Here is a 19,630-nt window from a genome sequence, read left to right as displayed (position 1 = left end):
CTGCCTGTCTATTCTAGAAGCACTACACTGGTGGCAGAAAATGTATCATCAGAATTTGAATGTATTTACTGAAAATTAAATAATAAAGATAATCATTAATTCAAATGAAACGAAAACCAGCGAAAACAGACAAGAAGGAACTGCAATTAAAAAAAGAGACCAGATTTATGTTTCTATTGTTGTGTAGGTCCTTTTGACTGTGTTTCTCTTTTTGGGGACTGAAGCTAAATTAGACTAACTTGTGGAATAACACTAGTCTGGGATGGCCAACTTGCTCTGTTTTATTTACCTATATATATCCACCTGCGTGTATCCTGTGTCTCTCTACTTCTGCTTCCTGTCTAAGCCAAGCAAGCCAGCACTTCCTCTCAAGCAGAAAGGAAGGAATCTCTTGGTTAATTCCTGGATGACATCAGGCTGTTGTCTGGACTGTCCGAAGGAATGATGGGGATGAGAGGGAGCGAGTGCCGGGCCCAGGGAGGGAGGAATGGCAGCTGCTCGGCAGGAATTGATTGCATTAATTGATATGCCAATATGTAAGCTTGTTACATCCACCATTGCTTAGGATGATGGCTAACAAGTCCTGTTGATCAATGGAACCAATAAAGGCTTCATCCATTAATGAGCAATGTGGTAATTAATGTTAGCCCTAAACCAATTAGAGCAGCTACTGCATTTGCTGGTAAGAGCCGAAAGAGGTCCTGTCCATTTTATCTGTTTTCCTATTGCTCGCTGCCCTGTTCTCAGCCGACTCGCAGATCACCCTTATATAAAGTTCTGTGGCGGTACCATAATGAAGCAATAGTGTCAGATGGCGTGCATTCTTACTTTAATGTAAACCATAGTATTGTATGACTACAGTATTTATTAACATTGGTATTTATGGTAGTCTAGTACATACTTTGTCAAGAAAAAAAAGTGCAAAAATTGTACCTTTAGGGGTAAGACCCTAAAAGGTCCATATTATTACTTTAGAGTTGTAATAAATACTTTAATGTATAACTATGAACCTTTTAGGGGTAAATAAGGTACAAAGAGTCCTTCCCCAGTAACAAGCTGTTCAGATTTGTTTTTGTTTTTTTATGTATATAATACTATGTTTTGATTATCTGATGTTGAATCAGCTAATTCAGCTGGCTCATAAGAGTAATTTGTTCATGAAACGTTTTAACCTTTTTGGCATGCAACCAGTATGTAAATATGTCAACGCAGTATTGTCTATTATATTGTCTTTGTATTATTTTGCAGTACAAAAGTTTTTTACCGTGGTACTGTAGATTCAGCAGCAGCGCAGGAAAGACTTTTAGATCCATGGTGCCTAAAAAAAATAACCACCACATCACCATCATGGTAATGTCCAAACCATGTACATCTAAAAATATGAGCACATAAACTGTGGTAAAAGTAGAAATTCACTTCCACACAATTAGCTATTTTAAAACAAGTCCTACAACTACACGCATGATCAGTGTCATGTGATGGCACATTGCTGAAGTCTGATATCAGCCCTAGTAAATGTTCACGTTGCAGAGTTCTGCTTTAAAAGAGACGTGTGTTTCTTACGCACAGATATCGGGTTACAGAGCTGAACACGAATCTCGTTCCTCTACTATGACATCATTGCTCACCTGCCTATTGTGGAGGTATTTTGCCAGCAACCTCTCTTTCACCCTCTCTTTTTTTTTTCACCGCAGCTGTGTAGACAGAGTGACAATCCCGAGCACTCAATCAAAGGGCCTCTGATAGACACCCGGTCTGTACAGGAAACACAACACGCTTATAAATCAATACTATTGTTTTCACGTTGAAGAGCAGGACCAGTCCTGCCTGGAATCCATTACCTCACTTATCAGGCTACACCATTTTAACAAAGGACATTTTTCCCTCCCCTCCCCCTGCCCTTCTTGACTGATGTAGCAAAAGTAAGTTTTTTTTTTCTTCTTTTAATCCAAGAAAAGGTTATTACCACAGGAATAGATATTGTAGATAAGGTGGGACATTGTAAATCTCACCGAGAAAAAGGGACAGGAAAGGAGACTGAATTTGGAAAGAGAGGACAGCTTACAGAAATGATGGTAATCTTGCTTTATTTGCCATTATGGTTCTGCCTCCCAAGGGCTTGTAATGAATTTATGCACTTTAAGTGAATGTGAGAGCTGGCACAGCGACGGGTTGTGTGTATGTCTCATTGTGTTTCATAAATTATGGAGGTCATCCTTAATTATGTATTTGTTTTTGCGTGAGAGATTATGCGAGGGGTGTAAAACGTGTTATGTTTTGCATGTTTTGTGTAGTGTCTGGGGACAGGAAGTGGGGACTCTTGCCAGGCTGCCAGCAGATCACAAAGATACAGTGTGAAATGGTACATTCACTAATAAATCTGAAAGCTTACGCAGGGAATTAGGATGTGTAAACATCCCAGAGGACAGTTTTATTGCTCGGAGGTTGCTCTTTCATGGCTCAAGAGACCTAACGGCGTTCTTAGTGTTCTTACTTTTGAGATTTAACTTCTAAAAATCCTTACAGGAAAATATTGTTATTGGTGTGTATATATGTATATAGGAAATTAAATATGCCAAAAATAAACTAATAAAATTTCAACCAGGGGGCCGAGGCCCACTAGGTGGCCTCAGCAAACTTCTAAGCGAGCTGCAAAATGACTTAAAATAGTATTTAAATAATAAAAAATGATTACAAATATAATAAAACAGTCTAACTTTAATCAAAATTTAAATATCAAAAATGAAATGCCAAAAATAAACACAATCCAGATGTAAAGTAAAATATTTCCCTTTTATTTCCCACCCCAAAACTATTGTTTTTATTGAAGAACTATTTTTTTGTAATAGAACATTACTTCTGGAATCATAAAATTTGATGATTAATAATTAATTTAAAACATTAATGGCCATGTTGTTTAATTCAATATATCAGAAAAGTTTAAAAACAAGCAGCTTTGTCTTGATTACAGCAGATATACTGGAAAACCTTAGTGTACATGAATGGAGGAATTTGAATATTGTGTTGGACCTTCAAGTCAAAAAGGTTGGAAAGCACTGCTTTAAAGAAGGCGTGCAGTAAACTCGAGCAAACATCTCCATTTGCTCTTTATTTATTCTCATTAGTGTCTAGGAGAAACTATTCAGATATTAAAGAGATCTGATTTTCCTACTCGATTGACTGAAAAAAAGTAAAAAGCAACATTCGAAAAGGAGCAGGAGAGATGGGAACAAGAGAGGCGGGTGCTCCATCCATCTCTTAGACGGAAACCTATACTCCTAATTGGTGCTTACAGCGGGGCAGACCAAATAAACAGTAAGTAAGGTGTCTCCGTGGTGGAGGAATGTCAATTCTTGCAACTTGCTCAAGCCTGCACTCTGAATGGTTGTGTATTGACCCTAGCAGACCCCCGGAGGATACTCTAATTGAAAATTAATATTGAATCAATGCAGCAGGCTATTTGCATATTGATTATAAACATCCAGGAAGGCACCAAGTATGCGCAGGATCAATAGGGCCCTTCTGCAGCTGGGTGAGCACACTACATCACATGGCAGCTGCCTGCTCCGGAGGTTAATGACTGGCGCTTGTAGAGCCGCTCTTGTCAGGTGGAATCCAACCAAGGTTTCAGCTTCCAAACCTAGAACAGGCTACTACGGACAGATGGAGAGAAAAAAGGAGGTATGAGAGACGTGTCAGCCATTCTTGAGGCCAAAGACTTAATGCCATTGCCAGAGTTCTTTTTTTCTGTACATTTCAGTATGATTTAGAACCAGTCTTTGTTAGTTCCTAATTCTATTTTAAGAGCGGAAGGAACGTTTTCAAAGTTCGGTCAGCTGAAATTATCCATATTCTTTTTTTTGTCATTTTCAAATTTTTTTCTTGTTAAGTATGCTGTCACTCGTAAATGTGTCACATTACGGAAATAAAATGCATTGCAAATGGTCACTTTTGAAAGCAAAAGACTGCCTTTGTTGCTTTATTTCAAGTGTTACACTTGTTATGGCCACAAAACACAGCTGAACAGCACTGAGTGTTGTTTTAGGAGGACACATTGACCTTGTTTTCTGCCCTGCAGTTGAACCGTGAACCTACAGAAAGCAAATTATGAGTACATCTGTGATAGCTTGGTGACTTTTACTTCCTCTCCCTTTTGAGGCGTAGAGCATGATATGAGACGGATCAAACGGGCCTCGTATTAATTTTGGTAGAACATTCACAGCATTACGAGACAAAGGAAAACAGAATCCAGCACTTTAAGGTCCAGATTATGATTCAACACATGCATTCCTCTCCCTGACTCCCTGTAATGCTTTCCACATGTTGGACGGGGACAGAGCAGAAGAGGTTGAGAGGGGAGAGGGCAAATAAATGAGAGAGGGAGAGGGTGAGAGTTAGCTGTGAAAAGAAGAAAGAGAAAGTTTGGCTGGATATAGTTTCTTCTCTAAACCTCTCTAACACAACACACTGCCACAGGTGATGGCCCTGCTATCAATTCATTATGCAGTTTAGCCAATAAGACACAACTTTTTGCCATTACTTTTGTAAATGATAATGATTTTTGCCTAGTGGAGTTTAAAATGGGTGAAATTTTTCTAAGGTTTATATCAAAGGAGGGTCCCGAGCCATAGCTAGAAACCAGCATACATACAGAGGGCTCTTCTGACTAAGCAGACCTTTTGACAAACCTTTATCTCAAAAGGACAGTTCACCCAAAAATTTAAATTCTGTCATTAATTACTCACCCTCATGTCGTTTCAAACCTGTAAAGACCTTCGTTCATCTTCTGAACACAAATTAAGATATTTTTGATGAAATCCGAGAGCTTTCTGATCCTCTCAAAGACAGCAAGGGTCCTACCATGACAGAAACAAGGCACAGAAACGTAGTAAGAACATCGTTAAAATGGTCCGTGTGACATTAGTGGTTCAACCGTAATTGTATGAAGCTACGAGAATACTTTTTGTGTGAAAAGAAAACTAAAATAACTTTATTCAGCAATTCTTTTCTTCCGTGTCACCGTTTTGACGATGTATGCGTGTGATTTTCCTGCACGTAAACAACGAGTGCGTCGTGATACTCTCCGAAATGGTGACGTGGAGGGAAAGAATTGTTGAATAAAGTTGTTGTTTTAGTTTTCTTTTTGCACAAAAAGTATTCTCGTAGCTTTATTAAATTACGGTTGAACCACTGATATCACATGGACTATTAATGATGTGCTTGCTACGTTTCTGTTCCTTGATCGTGGTAGTACCCTTGCTGTCTATGAGAGGGTCAGAAAGCTCTTGGATTTCATCAGAAATATCTTAATTTGTGTTCCGAAGATGAACAAAGGTCTTGCGGGTTTGGAGCAACATGAGGGTGAGTAGTTAATGACAGAATTGTATTATTTTGGGGTGAACTACCCCTTTAAGGACACTCACAATCTTTACCACCTGAGAGAGGCTAGAACTGAGATCTGACTGACCTTCTCCTATTTTTACAAGGAAGATCTTGCTCTCGCGGCCTTATAAAGTCGCAGACGGTCTGCGCGAGAACCAACTCCCCTGGCCTGTTCGGGAAGCCTGGAGCCGAGGCCGAGGCCGGGGCCCTGGGAGCCAGGCTGCATCTGATTGCTTCATTACAAGCCCTTTCATTGACTTGGCTGCACTGAACTGATGAACTGAAGCAGTGGACAAGAGCATATAATTGGGAGAAATGAATTCTTATCACAGCTTTCTCATGAGGCCGCCAGTCCTGGCTGGAGCCATGCGAGGCTGTTTTTACTGGAGCTCAGACAGAGAGGGAAAAGAAAAAAAAGCACAAAAAAGAGGGTCTGGGATGAGGCTTCCGCTTGTATCTGGTTCTGGATAAACGGAAACAGAATGAATGTGCAATTTATGTTTAATTTGAAAGCGGAGGCAGCCTAAGCCTAAGTCGGCCCGCCTTGAAACTCACGCTTAGGCAACTGTCCCGTTCTAATACCTCATTGCTCCTAGAGGTATTAGAAGCGGCGTTGTTTTGTTTCAACTAAAAAAAAGGATTCTTCAGCGTCTAATGCACTCTGTTTATTTTCCTCTCGACAGCCCCCGGGGGAGAGGCCTGTATTAGTTAGTGGCTTCACCCAGCTCATCTTTTCAGTCCACTCATCAGGCATGGCCGCCCCAATGTTTACCTGTGGGATGAATAATTAATGTGAGCTACCTGCTCCCTCATTTCAATGAGACAGACCTCTGGCTAATTAGAGAGAGAAGTTTTCCACTCCAAGCCTCCACAGCGGGGATGACATCAACAGCAACAATAAAAACAGCAATAACGGGAGCTCTGTAAATAAAAGCAAGAAGTTGCAGCACTGGCCTACGATTGCAGAATTTGGTGGAGGGATTGGTGGAAAACCTTGGAACCAATTTAGGTGCGATGGCAGTCTCAAAGGAGCAAAATAATAGTTATCCCATGCTTGCCCAAGAGAGACCAGTGACAAGCAGGCTCTCTCTCTCTCTTTCTCTCTCTCGCTCTGCAAAGTCAGCACAAAGAAGACACAGAGACACACACACACACACACACACACACACTGAGGCTAACCTTTCATTCCACAAAATGCTGCTGAGTTGATCCTGAGACCATTAGCCATACAGTTTCCTCTGAAAGTTGGAAAGTAATACTAATTGCATGGCCAAGCATTCCTCTCACACTGCATAAATTAATAAGAATATTTAGCTCGCCTGGCTGATGAGCCCATCAGCCGCTGTTTTTTTATTGGTTATCCTTATAGCCACATAAACCACACATACTTGAACTTTACGTCACCAGCATCTTTTTTTTTGTTGTTGTTTTTTTACAATTTACCATTAAATATATATATATATATATATATATATATATATACAGTAAGTAATTAAAACACGTAAGAGGGTGTTTTTACTCCCTGTTACTTTAAGGCTGCCAATGCATGTTCGAGCAAGATTGGTGCGATCATTCAGATCTCTAGTCTTTTCCTTCTCTTTCCTTGAGCCAAAGATAACTCGCCGAGTAACAGGAGTGACTGTAATCATTTCTGTTCCCCTCTCCAGGAGCCCGTCATAACACAGCGCTCAAACTTCACACCGCACCGCGTGCCCTTGTCCGTACAGACTGACTCGAGACACGTGTCAGACGAAACCGAAATCTCATGGCTAGCTAAAATCTTGTTCTGAATGAAGCCGAGTAGTATGTACGCTCAGGGGTGAAGGGCTGCACTTTCAGCTGTGGGAGGAAGTGGCCTCGGAGGGCCGGAATGCAAAAGAGAGACACTCTGGGAGAAAATTACAACTGTGAATATCTGTAAAAGCACGGACGGTCCCAGGGCTCGGCTTAAAATGAAGTCCCGGGTGCCGTGCGGCTGTAGTTAAAAGCGTAAACGGTGTGCGAGAGAAAATCGAAAAGAAATGAAGTGTGCTCACTTGACATATGTGACCCACGCTAGTGGAGCTGAATACAACCAAACTAACCGTGGAACTGTTGCCTTTGCCCATCATTAGGGCTGAAGTAAAGATAGATAGAGCAAGGGGAGAGTAGAAAGGAAAGGAAATGATGGAAAAGACTGAAATTTTGGCGTTGTTGGTGCCAAATCTTTTTCAAAGAATGTTTTCGAGTCCTTTCTTTCCAGCGAGCCAGTCACCATAAAGCAAATTGGTAAACTGATTAGACTGAGATTAGAGGCTGCTGATAAGAGATTGGATGGATATACTCTCGAGATTAAATGGATAACTAGATCGACTGATAGCTGAGTTGGTGCGTCGCCTCTCTTCCTCGACCTCCCCAGTTTCCATTGTAATTAAGGCTTTAAGGTGTGCACGTAATCAAATAAATAAATAATGCCCGAATTATGCGATAATGAATTAATACATTACAGGAGGAGAATAAATAAGCCCCAGCTAATTGCATAAGATGAGTCTTTTTTCATTAGCTTTTTAAGGGGAAATCTCATTATATGCATCACAAACTATAATCCTCCTTTAGAAATATGTAAATTTGCAATCACAGAAATAATAAATAAATAAACTGACAAGAGGAAGGAGAGATACTTTTGAGTAGCGTTATGTCATGTTTGCATTCCGCTTCCTTGGGCACCTCATTTGTCTCGACGTGACAAAAATGATCTTCGCCCACCAGTACATTTGATGAATTTTGACTGCCGTGAGTATTGAAATCAAAACAATCGTCTGGTTAATGATACCGCAGTTTTATTTCATATTTCATTGATTTTATTTTTTTGTATTTTCAATCACTCCTTCCGTGAATGGTCCCTTTAAGGACCCTAGGCTGGCCTAATATTTGCCTAATGTTTGTCTGCCGCAGCTCGCTATTTTTAACATACACATTGTGTCTGTTACGGAAAGAGCCCTAGATTCTCTTAAGCGCTGTAAATTTTCATTTTGCTATTTGCACTTTTCACCACATCATTTCCTAGATGAAAATGTGCTCTGCAACCCTGTAATGAGAATGTAGTGCGAATTTAATTATGAAAAAATGAGCGTTTCCTTTCATTTGGCATGAGCTCTGAAGTACAACGTTTTACTTGGGCTGTCAGAATGCATACATATACCAGGGCATATACTCATGCAAAAAACACACACGCGCAAATATTAATTGTCAGCCAGATAAACATATCTATAGTAATTACATCAGAAAATGGAGATGGGGCCGATCATGTTGTGCATAATTACTGCAGAAAAACAATGCATGTCTATTAAGCGTCATTATGGAGCTTTCACGGATAGCAATCCAATTACCACTAGTTTGTTTCTCACTGTAAATAGGCACATTCGAGACAGTGCAGCCCCACAGTGTCTGGGCATCTCGCGGCACGAAAAGAGCAGCAGTTCACTGCTGATCTGAGATCTGCTGGGTTCGTTCAAGGTCCTCTATTAGATATGTGACCATCAGCTGATCTGAGATCAGAGGCCAGGCTGGTGGTTGCATCTGATGGCTCCTGAATTATTTATCCCGGCTGCAGGACGCTAGGCGCAGAGATCCAGACCCCAGTACGGTGACAACGGTCCTCACTAGTGGCCATTAGATGCCGTCTCGTAGCTACTACAGAGGAAGATTGTGTGTGCGGCGGAGGGCGAATAACGGGGGTTCGGGATGACCCCCCTGCTCAATTACTTTACGCTGGGTCGACTCGAACGCCTCTTTGTCACTAAAGAGAGTGAGCAAAGCGAGATTCTCCAGATCAAAGTGCAGAACTTTTTAATTAAGAAAGAGAAAAGGCTTTATTTGTAACAAAAAAAAGAAAGATAGAAACAACCAGACATTTTCCTATTAAGGAGAAATGTCAAGCGCAGTGGTGAAGCGATAGTCTGCTCGCTTTCCTTTGTTGTCCCTCCTGACATTGCGGGCTAATTTTTCATGGTTATTTGAACTGGAAAATGAAAGAGAGGTTTGCGATTATTTCCTATAAATGACAACACAATCGCATTACGCTTCAGTACAAACACAGAGAGGATATTGCCTTTTCATATTTCATGTGAACGTAATGGATGGGTTATGCAAAGAGGCCCAGAAAGAAAGACAAATGGAGGAAGGGAGCAGCAAGTGTTTGATTTGTATTAGAAAATGGCCTGAAAGTGGGACGGATGAACCGTATTTCCTTTTTTTCAATAACTGGTGGCGGTACTGAGCTTGTTTTAAGTGCCTGCACGACGTAACGATTGGATTTCTGTAGCGGATTGCTATTAGCTGCCACCGGGGGTGGAACTGCAGCGATCCGGTGTGTGTGTGCAGGGGGAAGCTTTTCTGTGTGTCCACACCGCTGCTTCTGCCTGGAATAATGGTGTACTGTTTACTGCATGCTATTGCACAGTATTCTGCCTGCTATTTTTCAAAAATGCTGCAAAAAAAAATGCTGCATGACCAGAATATGTGCTTACATATTCTGCTTAACAACTACATTACTAACTATTAATAAGCAGCAAATTAGGAGTTTATTGAGGCAATAGTCTTAGTTAATGGCATGAATCGGATCTTAAAATAAAGTGTGACCAAATTAGCATACTCTCTAAAAAATGCTGGGTTAAATACAACCCAGTGCTGGGTAAATATTGGACAGAACACATGCTGGGTTGTTTTTAACCAACAGTTGGGTTAAAGGTTTAACCCAACCTTCTGGGCAGTAACCCAACCGCTGGGTCTAAACAAACCTATTTTACCCAGCATATTTTAGAGTGTACCATCCATAGTACACATACTGCATACTACATCTACTGCTTCTTCTGCTTGGCTGTGTTCCAAATGGATTACCGGTGTACTGTTTACCGTATACTTAACAGTACTGCTTTTTCACAAATAGTATTTAAAGCAGTATAATGCTACAATATTGTCATTGGACATCTCTGGATAAATAGCTATATAAATGTTTTTCTGTGTAAAAGTCCGTGTACAAAAACCAACTTGAGCGTCTGTTTAAGTAAATAGTCAAGAAGGAGTGAAAAACATCACGGTGGATATTCCTTCCAGTTAATTTACCTCAATGGAAATGAATGGTCAAGTATAGTCGGGATATAGTATTCTGTTCAGTATGAACTGTTGCATCTTTTTTATCAAATAACAGCGATTCCATGGCTCAAATCTTAGCATACCATCCACCGTACAAATAATGTATACTGCAGAAAAACTAAAAGTAACATGCTAGTATGCTATTCCAAACATAGCTCTACTTATGAACGCTATGCACGGGAAGTTCATCTCCTTATAGTAATGCCCAGCAACTCACTGCACTTCAGAACGTGCGTAAGCATGCGCAAAAGCGATAAAAAAACTGCATTGAAATCACACCTCTCACAGCTACGAGGGTGCAATGGATTCCCAGGGCTCAAACACATCAATATTAACCCTGCTCTTATATTTCTTAAATAAAATTGATTAAGTCATCTGGTATTCATAAGCCTTAAAAATTCTGTTTTATCTCCTGGTCCGCTGACATAAACAAGCGGGTGGTGCTACACAGGGTCTTCAATTGCAGGACACACTTTTCCTACAGAACGCCTCGATGCCTACGGAGCCCACCTATGGCGGGATGCCGCCCAGATTGAGTTTGTGTTTTCTTAATGTCTGTTTTCTGATGTGCACAGACTCGTGTTGCATTATCCACACAGGAGCCGTGAGCGGCAACATGCGTACACAGTAAAGACAGCGCGCCAAGCTGGGTGCTACATACATACATGCGTACGTTCAGACTGCATTGATTTTCTGAGCTAATACCTCTACAGAGGGATCCACAGGCAGATGGATGCACTACAAAGATATGCAAATGCAACGCTCAATATATCGACAGGCGGAGATCTTTCTCAGACGTCCCACTGTACCAGGCAGAGCAGTCTAAAGAGAGACGTAAACAGATAAGTAGCTGTTAATGGACAGGCTCTGGCTTACACAAACATTGGACAAACCTTCCTGGTCCTCCACACGTCCACCGTCAAACTTTTCCTGGTAGGAAGCGGAGCGTGTTGGTTGATGCATAGCATCCACCTTAATAGGCAACATTTGCATGGAATATGAAAAACAGCAAGTGTATTGTGTTTTCACAATAGGGAAATGTGATATAATGACAACTGAATTGTGTTAAGAGATTTTTTTTTTTTTTTCACTGTTTGTGGATTAGCACTGTGTTCACATTCAAACATGAATTTCCATATTAAATATGAGCGATCAAGTCAAATATCACCATTACAAATACGATCGTACAGTGTGTGTGCAAACACTCCACCTGTAATTAAATGGAGTTTGTGGCCAGTGCCGTACATGGGGAGAGATGAGCTATGAACAGAAGAGCTGTGACAGTTTCAGGTTATATGATTTTTATGTCCCTTTTTACCAAATGAAAAATCAATACCTCTTTTTCCGGGTTATACATATTCAGAGCGCCGTCGAGCCCCTGTCCTTAATGGGAGGGGGGTATCCGCTCGGCTGTCACAACTGTACCATCACATTTTCCGAGCCACTGGTGAATATATCAGACTGTATGTGATTGCCCTTCTTGACTTTCCTCCTCCTTTTCCTCTCGTCTCAAAATAACAGAGAGCAGTGTAGTATGAGAGAAATATGAAGAGGGAAAAGGTATGTTATGTTAGAATGAGAGCAGTAGGCCAGTAGTGTGCGCTGTGGCCGTTGAGGGACGCTCTGACAGCCCGTCCTCTCCTTTGTGCAGCAAAATGTCTCCAGGCGCAAGAGAGCAACGTCCACACGGCCCTTTCAACCTCACAGAGTGCAGGGCAGAAAAAAAGCACAGCGCGCTACTCTGCTATTAATGTGTTTTGTGTTTGAGAGATCACTGTCAAACACTGCCTAATGGCTCCTGCGTGTGTTTGTGTGCACAAATGTCCCCACAAGGATATTAAAACCTGAAATCATGTACACTGTGGAGACCAAAGATCCCTGTGGTCTTATCATTTGAAGCCCTGACTGGAATATGATATTGCCACAATAGTTTTTTGATTTTGTAAAAATGATTAATGTTTTGATTGTATTTTATCCATCTAAATATTTATAAATGGTTAAAATTTGGATTTGTAAAATCTTTAAAAATCAGACTTCAAATGGTCATGAAAAAACCTAGAAGTAAATATGGAATTAAAAAAAAATCTCAAAAGTCATAAAAATTTCTATAGACACTTTGTAGTAAGGTCTGATTAGTTAATGTTAGTCAATGCATTAATTAACGATGAGCAGTACATTTGTTACAGTATGTATTATTTATCTTTGTTAACATTAGATAATACAAACATGACTGTTCATTGTTAGTTCATGTTAGCTCATGTTCATTAAATAATATTAACAGATATAACTTTTGATTTTAATAATGTAGTAAATGTTGAAATGAACATTAAATAAGATTAATACATGCTTTAGAAGTTTTTTTGTCATTAACTAATGTTAATGAATGGAAACTGTTACCATTATATTAGATTAGATTAGATTTAGTGCTGTCAAAACGATTAATCGTGATTAATCGCATCCAAAATAAAGGTTTTTGTTTACATAATATATGTGTGTATACTGTGTATATTTACTATGTATATATAAATACAAACACATGCATGTATATATTTAAGAAAAATATGTTATGTTTATATATTAAATATATTTATATATAACACAAACTATTTATAAATAATATAAATATTTAAAATATAAATATAGAGATATAAATAATATAGAATATAAATGTATATACAGGTACGTATTTTGTATGTGTGTGTGTTTATACATAATAAATATACATTCATATGTTATGTAAACAAAAACTTTTATTTTGGATGCAATTAATTGTTTGACAGCACTAATTATATTATATTATAAATATGTATTATATAAAGCAATAGGTTAGTTATTGTGAGTGAACTGTTCTTTTAAGTTATTTCTTTTAAATTAATTGCACAAAAAATCTGAATAATTAATTAGCAGTTTAGTCTGAACCTAAATTATTTTAAGTTCTTAACCAGCAATAAACCATGCCAAAACAAACCCTATAAAAATGCATAGAGATTAGTATCGGATTGGTGTTCAACTGACACATGTACATAGACAAGCCATTAAAAAAATAGCCCCTGACGGTAAACCTGCCTTGTGTTTATTTACATATTTCACTGTAATTTTGGGCGACAAGCGCAGATCAGAAGCTATTGGAAATGTCATGCTTGTGATGCGATGTCACATCAGGTATTGAAACGAAATGATGTCAGTTTAGAAGAGGAAGATTTGACAGTGCCAGTGTAAATTCGATTTCCCCTGATTAGCCGCCTCCTTCCGCCGCGGACCGCGTCAGTAGGTGAGCCATCCACCGAAATGGCCAGTGATTTTGAAAGGCTTGGGGTATCAAATTAAGTGTTGCGCAGAGGGCGTGTGGGGTCGCCTCGGAGGGTGTATGGAGAGTCGGGTGTGAGGCGGGGGAGGGGTGAAACGAAGCTCTTGTTCTAAGGCAGTGTGAGCTTTCCCTTCTGTTTGTGATCAACTTGCTGTTTAAAGTTTGCTAGCTGTTAGCTTGCCCATCCTCCTCCTCTTCCTCCTCCTCGTCCTGCGCCTCCCCCCTCTGGCGCACAGCCCCATGGAGACACAAAGTATTCATTCACATTTAGATTTGGGGGTCACGACAGGGCCAGTGCTGAGCGAACGCCATGGCTTCTGGAAGGCAGGTCAGGAATCTAGCACATAACTCAGCCCCGCTCCGATACAGAGCCACGGCCCTTTAAACCAAAGAGGTACTTAGCTTTTCTTTTTTTCGTGCTGGAGGTGAGTGTGTCTTTGTTTGTTTGTTTGAGTGTGTGTGAGAGCGATAAAGACGAGCTTGTCCTGGTGTTTTGGGGTGTGCGTGAGAGGGAGGGCGTTGCTGTTGTTTGGGAGTGTGGTCACCATGTGCACTATGTCGGTCGTGCTGACGTTTGCCTGACTCACGCTCTGTGTTTATGGTGACGGAGGGGTTTACCCAGCGTGCATTGTTTTGAGTGGGTTTTGCTTCAAAAGCAGTTTTGGGGAATAGCTTAAATATTTTGTTAGGAAACTGTTTTATGATTATATGGTTGTTTTCCTACAGCAAAATAATGTAGAGTAATGAAGCAGCTGTGACTGGAAGGTATTTTTGAGTGTTTACTTGGAGTTTATTCTTGATTCTGATTGGTTGACAGACATGCCAAGGCGTTGATTTGTTTTCTATAACTTAATGACATTAAAAAGTTTTTAGTCTTGACAGTTTAGAAATCTTTACCGTTTCAAATTCGCGCCGCAACTTTCCTTTTGATCTTTATTGGCATTTAAGATTCCATGAAGAACCTTTTAACACCTACGGAACCTTTATATTGGACCTTTATATTTTTTTTTCTCTTTTTTAAGATTATTAAATGTTCTTCACATTAAGAAAAAAATGGAAAGTTCTTTAAGGAACCAAAAATGGTTCTTTTATGGCACTGCTGCAAAACCCCCTTTTTGGAATCATTATTTTTCAGAGTGTAGTAAACTTGTCTTGGAATGTTTTAAACACAATTCTTAAGAAGTGAATCAAATCAAGAGCATTTAAGGATAAAAACCTGAAAAATATACACTTTGCATAGACATACATGTGGTAACTGTAAGCAGATTTGATTCTGGACCGCCACGTTGATGTGCTTTTAATTTTTTTTTAAATTCAGCGGTCAATCATCAATTATTCCTCACACATTATAGTGCATTTGGTGGACAGAGGCAGGAGGGTTTTCGCCTATCCAGTGATGGTGTCTACAGATTGCGGCTGGTCTGGGATGGAGGCAGTGTTTTTTTGTGTGTTGTGGTTTAGAGGGGGGTCCTGCTTTGGGTGGGAGGGGCACGGACGAGGCCGGAGAAGTGCTGATATGAGGAGCGGACAAAGCGTGAAAGCCCCCAGCATGGAGCCAATGTCCCATTGTCCTGCCGAACCCTTCTGTCACTTTCATTTTACACCGCGCGCTCCGAAGTCAGGACAGCTTTGATATAGGGAAGGGGTGCGGGAGCGGATGAAGGGGGGCCAGAGGGGGATCTTGCAGAAAAGAAAAAAACAAAAAAAAACAGGACTAGCAAAGGAGAGAGAGATAGAGTCCGTGAGGTGTGAAATAAGATTGCTTTTTTATCCAACAGTGCAGCGTTAAAGACAAGGAAGCTGTCTGTTGTGGGGCAAAAAGAGGGGGAGAAGGAGGTAGATGGGGGAAAAAAGAAGAGGGGGAAATGTGGCCCCACAGATTTACAGTGATGTGCGCTGTGACACCTGGTTAAAATGATAACCAGTGCTTCGGTAATCCTAATGAGAGTAATGAGAAAGAGCAGCCGCTCACAGAGAGACCGACTCACACCGCTCCACTGCGCTCTGGCTGGAGGAAGGGTGAGGCGAGGCAGGCCAGAGCCAATGCTAAACCTACAGAGGATCCAAGGAGCTTCTCAGGTATGGCTCTTCAATGTGTTTTCGAAAGCGCCAGGCTGATTTCTGTTGAGCTAGATGCTCGGTTTGTGTTATGAACGCGTACGCTGGCCCTTCGGTCTGGGTAGGAGAGGCTGGATGGAGCAGTGGTTACCATGTATTATTTATTTGGCGGTTTGTGCCTGTCAGTATGATTAGTATGTGTGTAATCACCATTCTTCTGGGGAAACGGGGGAAGGCAGCTCAGCCTCATCTGAAGGTAATCGCCCAGTCTTCTGAGTCTCATCGCTTGGCGTGGACTTCCTGTCTAGCATCTGCTTTTGTCATCTCCACATATTTCTCTGTCCGCGTTCTGTATATATTTGTCTGTGCCTATCTAACCTCTCTCTGCCTTCATCTGCTCTGTGTGTGTGTGTCTTGCCAACTTCTCTTCCTTGCTTGTATAGGGTGACACCTATAGGTCGGTGTGAGCTACTGCACGCTGAGAGGGACTGTGTGTGCCGGGTTTGAATGTTTCATCTGCAGTTCTCTCACACATTATCATGCGTTTCCCGGTCTGCACGTACAAAATGAAAGTCCGTTTTCAGTATCCCTCCACGTCTGGCTTTGTTGAAATGTTGTGGGATTGTGTTTCCTCTGAGAACAGACAGACGTGCTTTGTAATTTTAGTCGCTGCGGTGGTCTTATTCGGTTGGCGTGATTAGATTAAGGCAAAAGTTTAATATCACTGTACGAGGACGGGTTAATGAGGACGATTAATTAGAAAACCTAACCTTCAGGGTATTGTCCTTTACATTTTTAGGATTTGGGTCAGCAAATGGCCTCTCGCCATAGCTGCGAGTGCTTCCTCTTAATCTATTTCCAGGCCAGATCTATGACTACATTTGGGTGGGTTCTTTCATTTGCAGCCTACTCTAAGGCCACTTGTGACCTTTCATTAATTATGGCTGGCCCGGGTTTAATCATTGTGTACTGCGGTGGTGGCGGAGATGAGGAATAGGCACATTCATTTGCCTCTTAGACACACGGCCATGAGTGGAATTAAATGTCTACCTATCTGCGTACCACTGGAGGGGGGAGGGTGGCCGGCGTACAGTCGAGGAGCAAGATGTTGATGAGAAAAGTGTGAGAGATGATTTGGGGGTGGCAGCTGTTGCGTGAAGCGACTCTCCATTAAGAGAAGGAAGTGTGCTAGAGCAGGAATTAGACACACTGGCGGCTCTTCCAGAGGTGTAAAATCTACCTGGGGATTATTTTGTAATCTGGCTGCTTCTGACTCCATATCATATAGTAATTCCCAGCCTGGCGAAGGTGGATTTATCTAGACAGCAGTAGCGTGTTGCTTTCATTTTTTCTTTTGCCTTTCCAACCTATTTCTCAGCCCAACGCTGTTGGGCTATGGAGAACGGAAATTGCTCATTGCCTGGGGAACATAACAGAAACAGGCACATTTGTGAAAGAAAATGTCATTTAAACACAGAATCAGTGTGGGCTTTGGGTAATATGGCCTAAGTGCATAATCCATACTGCGATCAAGCGCTAGGTGCTTCATCTACACCAACACAAGTGCGAATGCAAAAAGCACTGAGCAAATCACAGTTTTTATGCTTTGCAAAGCTTTTGTGGTTGTTTTTAGGAAAAAAAAAAAAAAAATGAGGCTGAGATGAAATTAACAACAGCTCTGTTTATCTACCTCCTCGTTCAAACCTGCACTCCTGTTATTATTTAATAATTTGCCTGTTTTTGCATTTGTTCGTCTGACGTGTTATTGCCGTTATGCTGAAAAACAACTCTTGTGAATTAGCGCATGTAGTTTTATAACCTTGCAGTGTATGGAAGACTGTATACCAGTTGTTTCTTGTGTAATTACTTTCTCCCAGAATGCCACAGCGAAAACCACAGCGATTGTAGGCTTTGGCAAACGGTCTGCCCCAGTCGTGTTTCCTTTCGGTGCATCAATAATTAAAACAGTGCAACAAAATGCAGAATTACACATGGCAATCCACACAAGACCATCAGATGTAAATGGCTTTAACTGCTCTAGATACACATGCACTCACACTCACACACAAATGGTTTCTTGTAGCACATGAAGTCAAGGAGATCGAAATGTTTAGAGATGTTGATGTATTACTCGCAGCGAGAGAGTTATGGCGGAGGCGTTTATTAAATACGCCGCTCCATGTTCATGCAGAGACCAAAAAAAGTGTTTTTGAAGAATGATGGATTGAGGTTGTTGTTTAACAGTTCTCGAAACCGAACACTGATGAGAATAAAGTTTAATGGATTGCGGGGCGGCTTTTGGAAGCGGCTGGTCCGGATTCTAGTCGCGTCCCAGGCGGGCTTCTAAAGTGGCTGGAACGTTATTGGACAATAAAAGCTGTTTTAAGTTAAGGGTTCGAATATTGTTGTGGAATAGCGATCTTTGAGCGTGGAGATGAATATTTGAACAGGATATTTCAGCGGCCGTTGTTGTCCTGTCGATACGTCAATAACCCACCTGATAGAGTGTAGAGTGCAGGGGGAGGCATTTTCAAAAGAACATTTAAGTACATTTGCTGAGAATTAGCTGACTTGTGTAATAACTGATAAGGCTTATTGACTGCCACGGACTTTACTGTTGCAAAATCAATGTTTGTGTGTGCTAGCCACGCTACTTTTAAACAAGCTCGGCCCAGGAAAGGGGGTGCTCGGGGGGCACGAGGTGGGAATAAAAAGGATTGATGCCCATTTTATTATCTGTTTTTCAGCATCTTCTCTCTGTTACTTACACATGGCATTATTGGAGATCCATTGTTGGGGGTTCGCTGCCTTTAAATGGCCTAATATATTGAGCAGGGGGCTTTTAAGATGGTTACAGGGGATTTCTGCATTTGACTTGGCAAAATAAAATGAATAGTGGGCTGAGTTTTAAATATTTATGTTTTTTTTTTTTTTGCTTTGCATTACCAGGGGTTTTAAAAATGAACTTAGCCCGATATTGGTGAGCGGCCCAGCAGCAAACTGCAGCAAGGGACTGTAATTATGAACGTTGGGAGAGGTACTAGAGAGAGCGACGCGCAGAAACTCTACTCTCCCTCGAAACTCACACAATTATTTTTCCTGTCTGCATGCTTGGAGCCGCTGTGGAAAATGTGTGTATGTCTCTACCACATGTGTGCGGTTTGCTGCAGTTTTATGTTCATATTAAACAGAGGAAGCCATAAAGATATTTGTGTCATGGTCCTGCATAAATGAAGAATTATAACTGTAGAGTCGAGGCTCGTTTATAAAGAAATCTCTATAAAATGATGCCATCAAAAATATAAGACATTATTAAAATAATCATGTGCTTAAAAATATATTTTTTTTTAATTTGCAAGTACATTTTGGAGGCTCAAATATATTATTACAGAGAAATGCAAGTGTGTGTGTGCGCGTGTGTGTGTGTGTGTGTGTGTGTGTGTGTGTGTGTGTGTGTGTATATATATATATATATATATATATATATATATATAGTGTATAAGTATGTACAAAATTAAATATATGAGTGTGTTTGATTTCTATATTATAGAAAAAGATAATACGCTCATATATATATATATATATATATATATATATATATATATATATATATATATATATATATATATGGTTTTCATATGCATATACATATAAAATATAATAGCAAAAGACTATATATATATAGAGAGAGAGAGAGAGAGAGTTTGTTTTGTTTTGTTTTGGTTTTTTTATTTATTTATTTATTCATTT

General features: G+C 40.5%; 1 protein-coding gene across 1 annotated transcript in view; it reads left to right on the top strand.

The window, feature by feature from the left end:
* The window catches only part of LOC306887952 (zinc finger homeobox protein 3-like), a 145,290-nt gene that overhangs the window by 99,412 nt on the left and 26,248 nt on the right, over positions 1-19,630 (top strand). The window lies entirely within an intron of this gene.

Source organism: Barbus barbus, assembly GCF_936440315.1.
Source record: "Barbus barbus genome assembly, chromosome: 2".
Taxonomy (NCBI): domain Eukaryota; kingdom Metazoa; phylum Chordata; class Actinopteri; order Cypriniformes; family Cyprinidae; genus Barbus; species Barbus barbus.
This window is presented reverse-complemented; position numbering and strand designations above follow the sequence as displayed.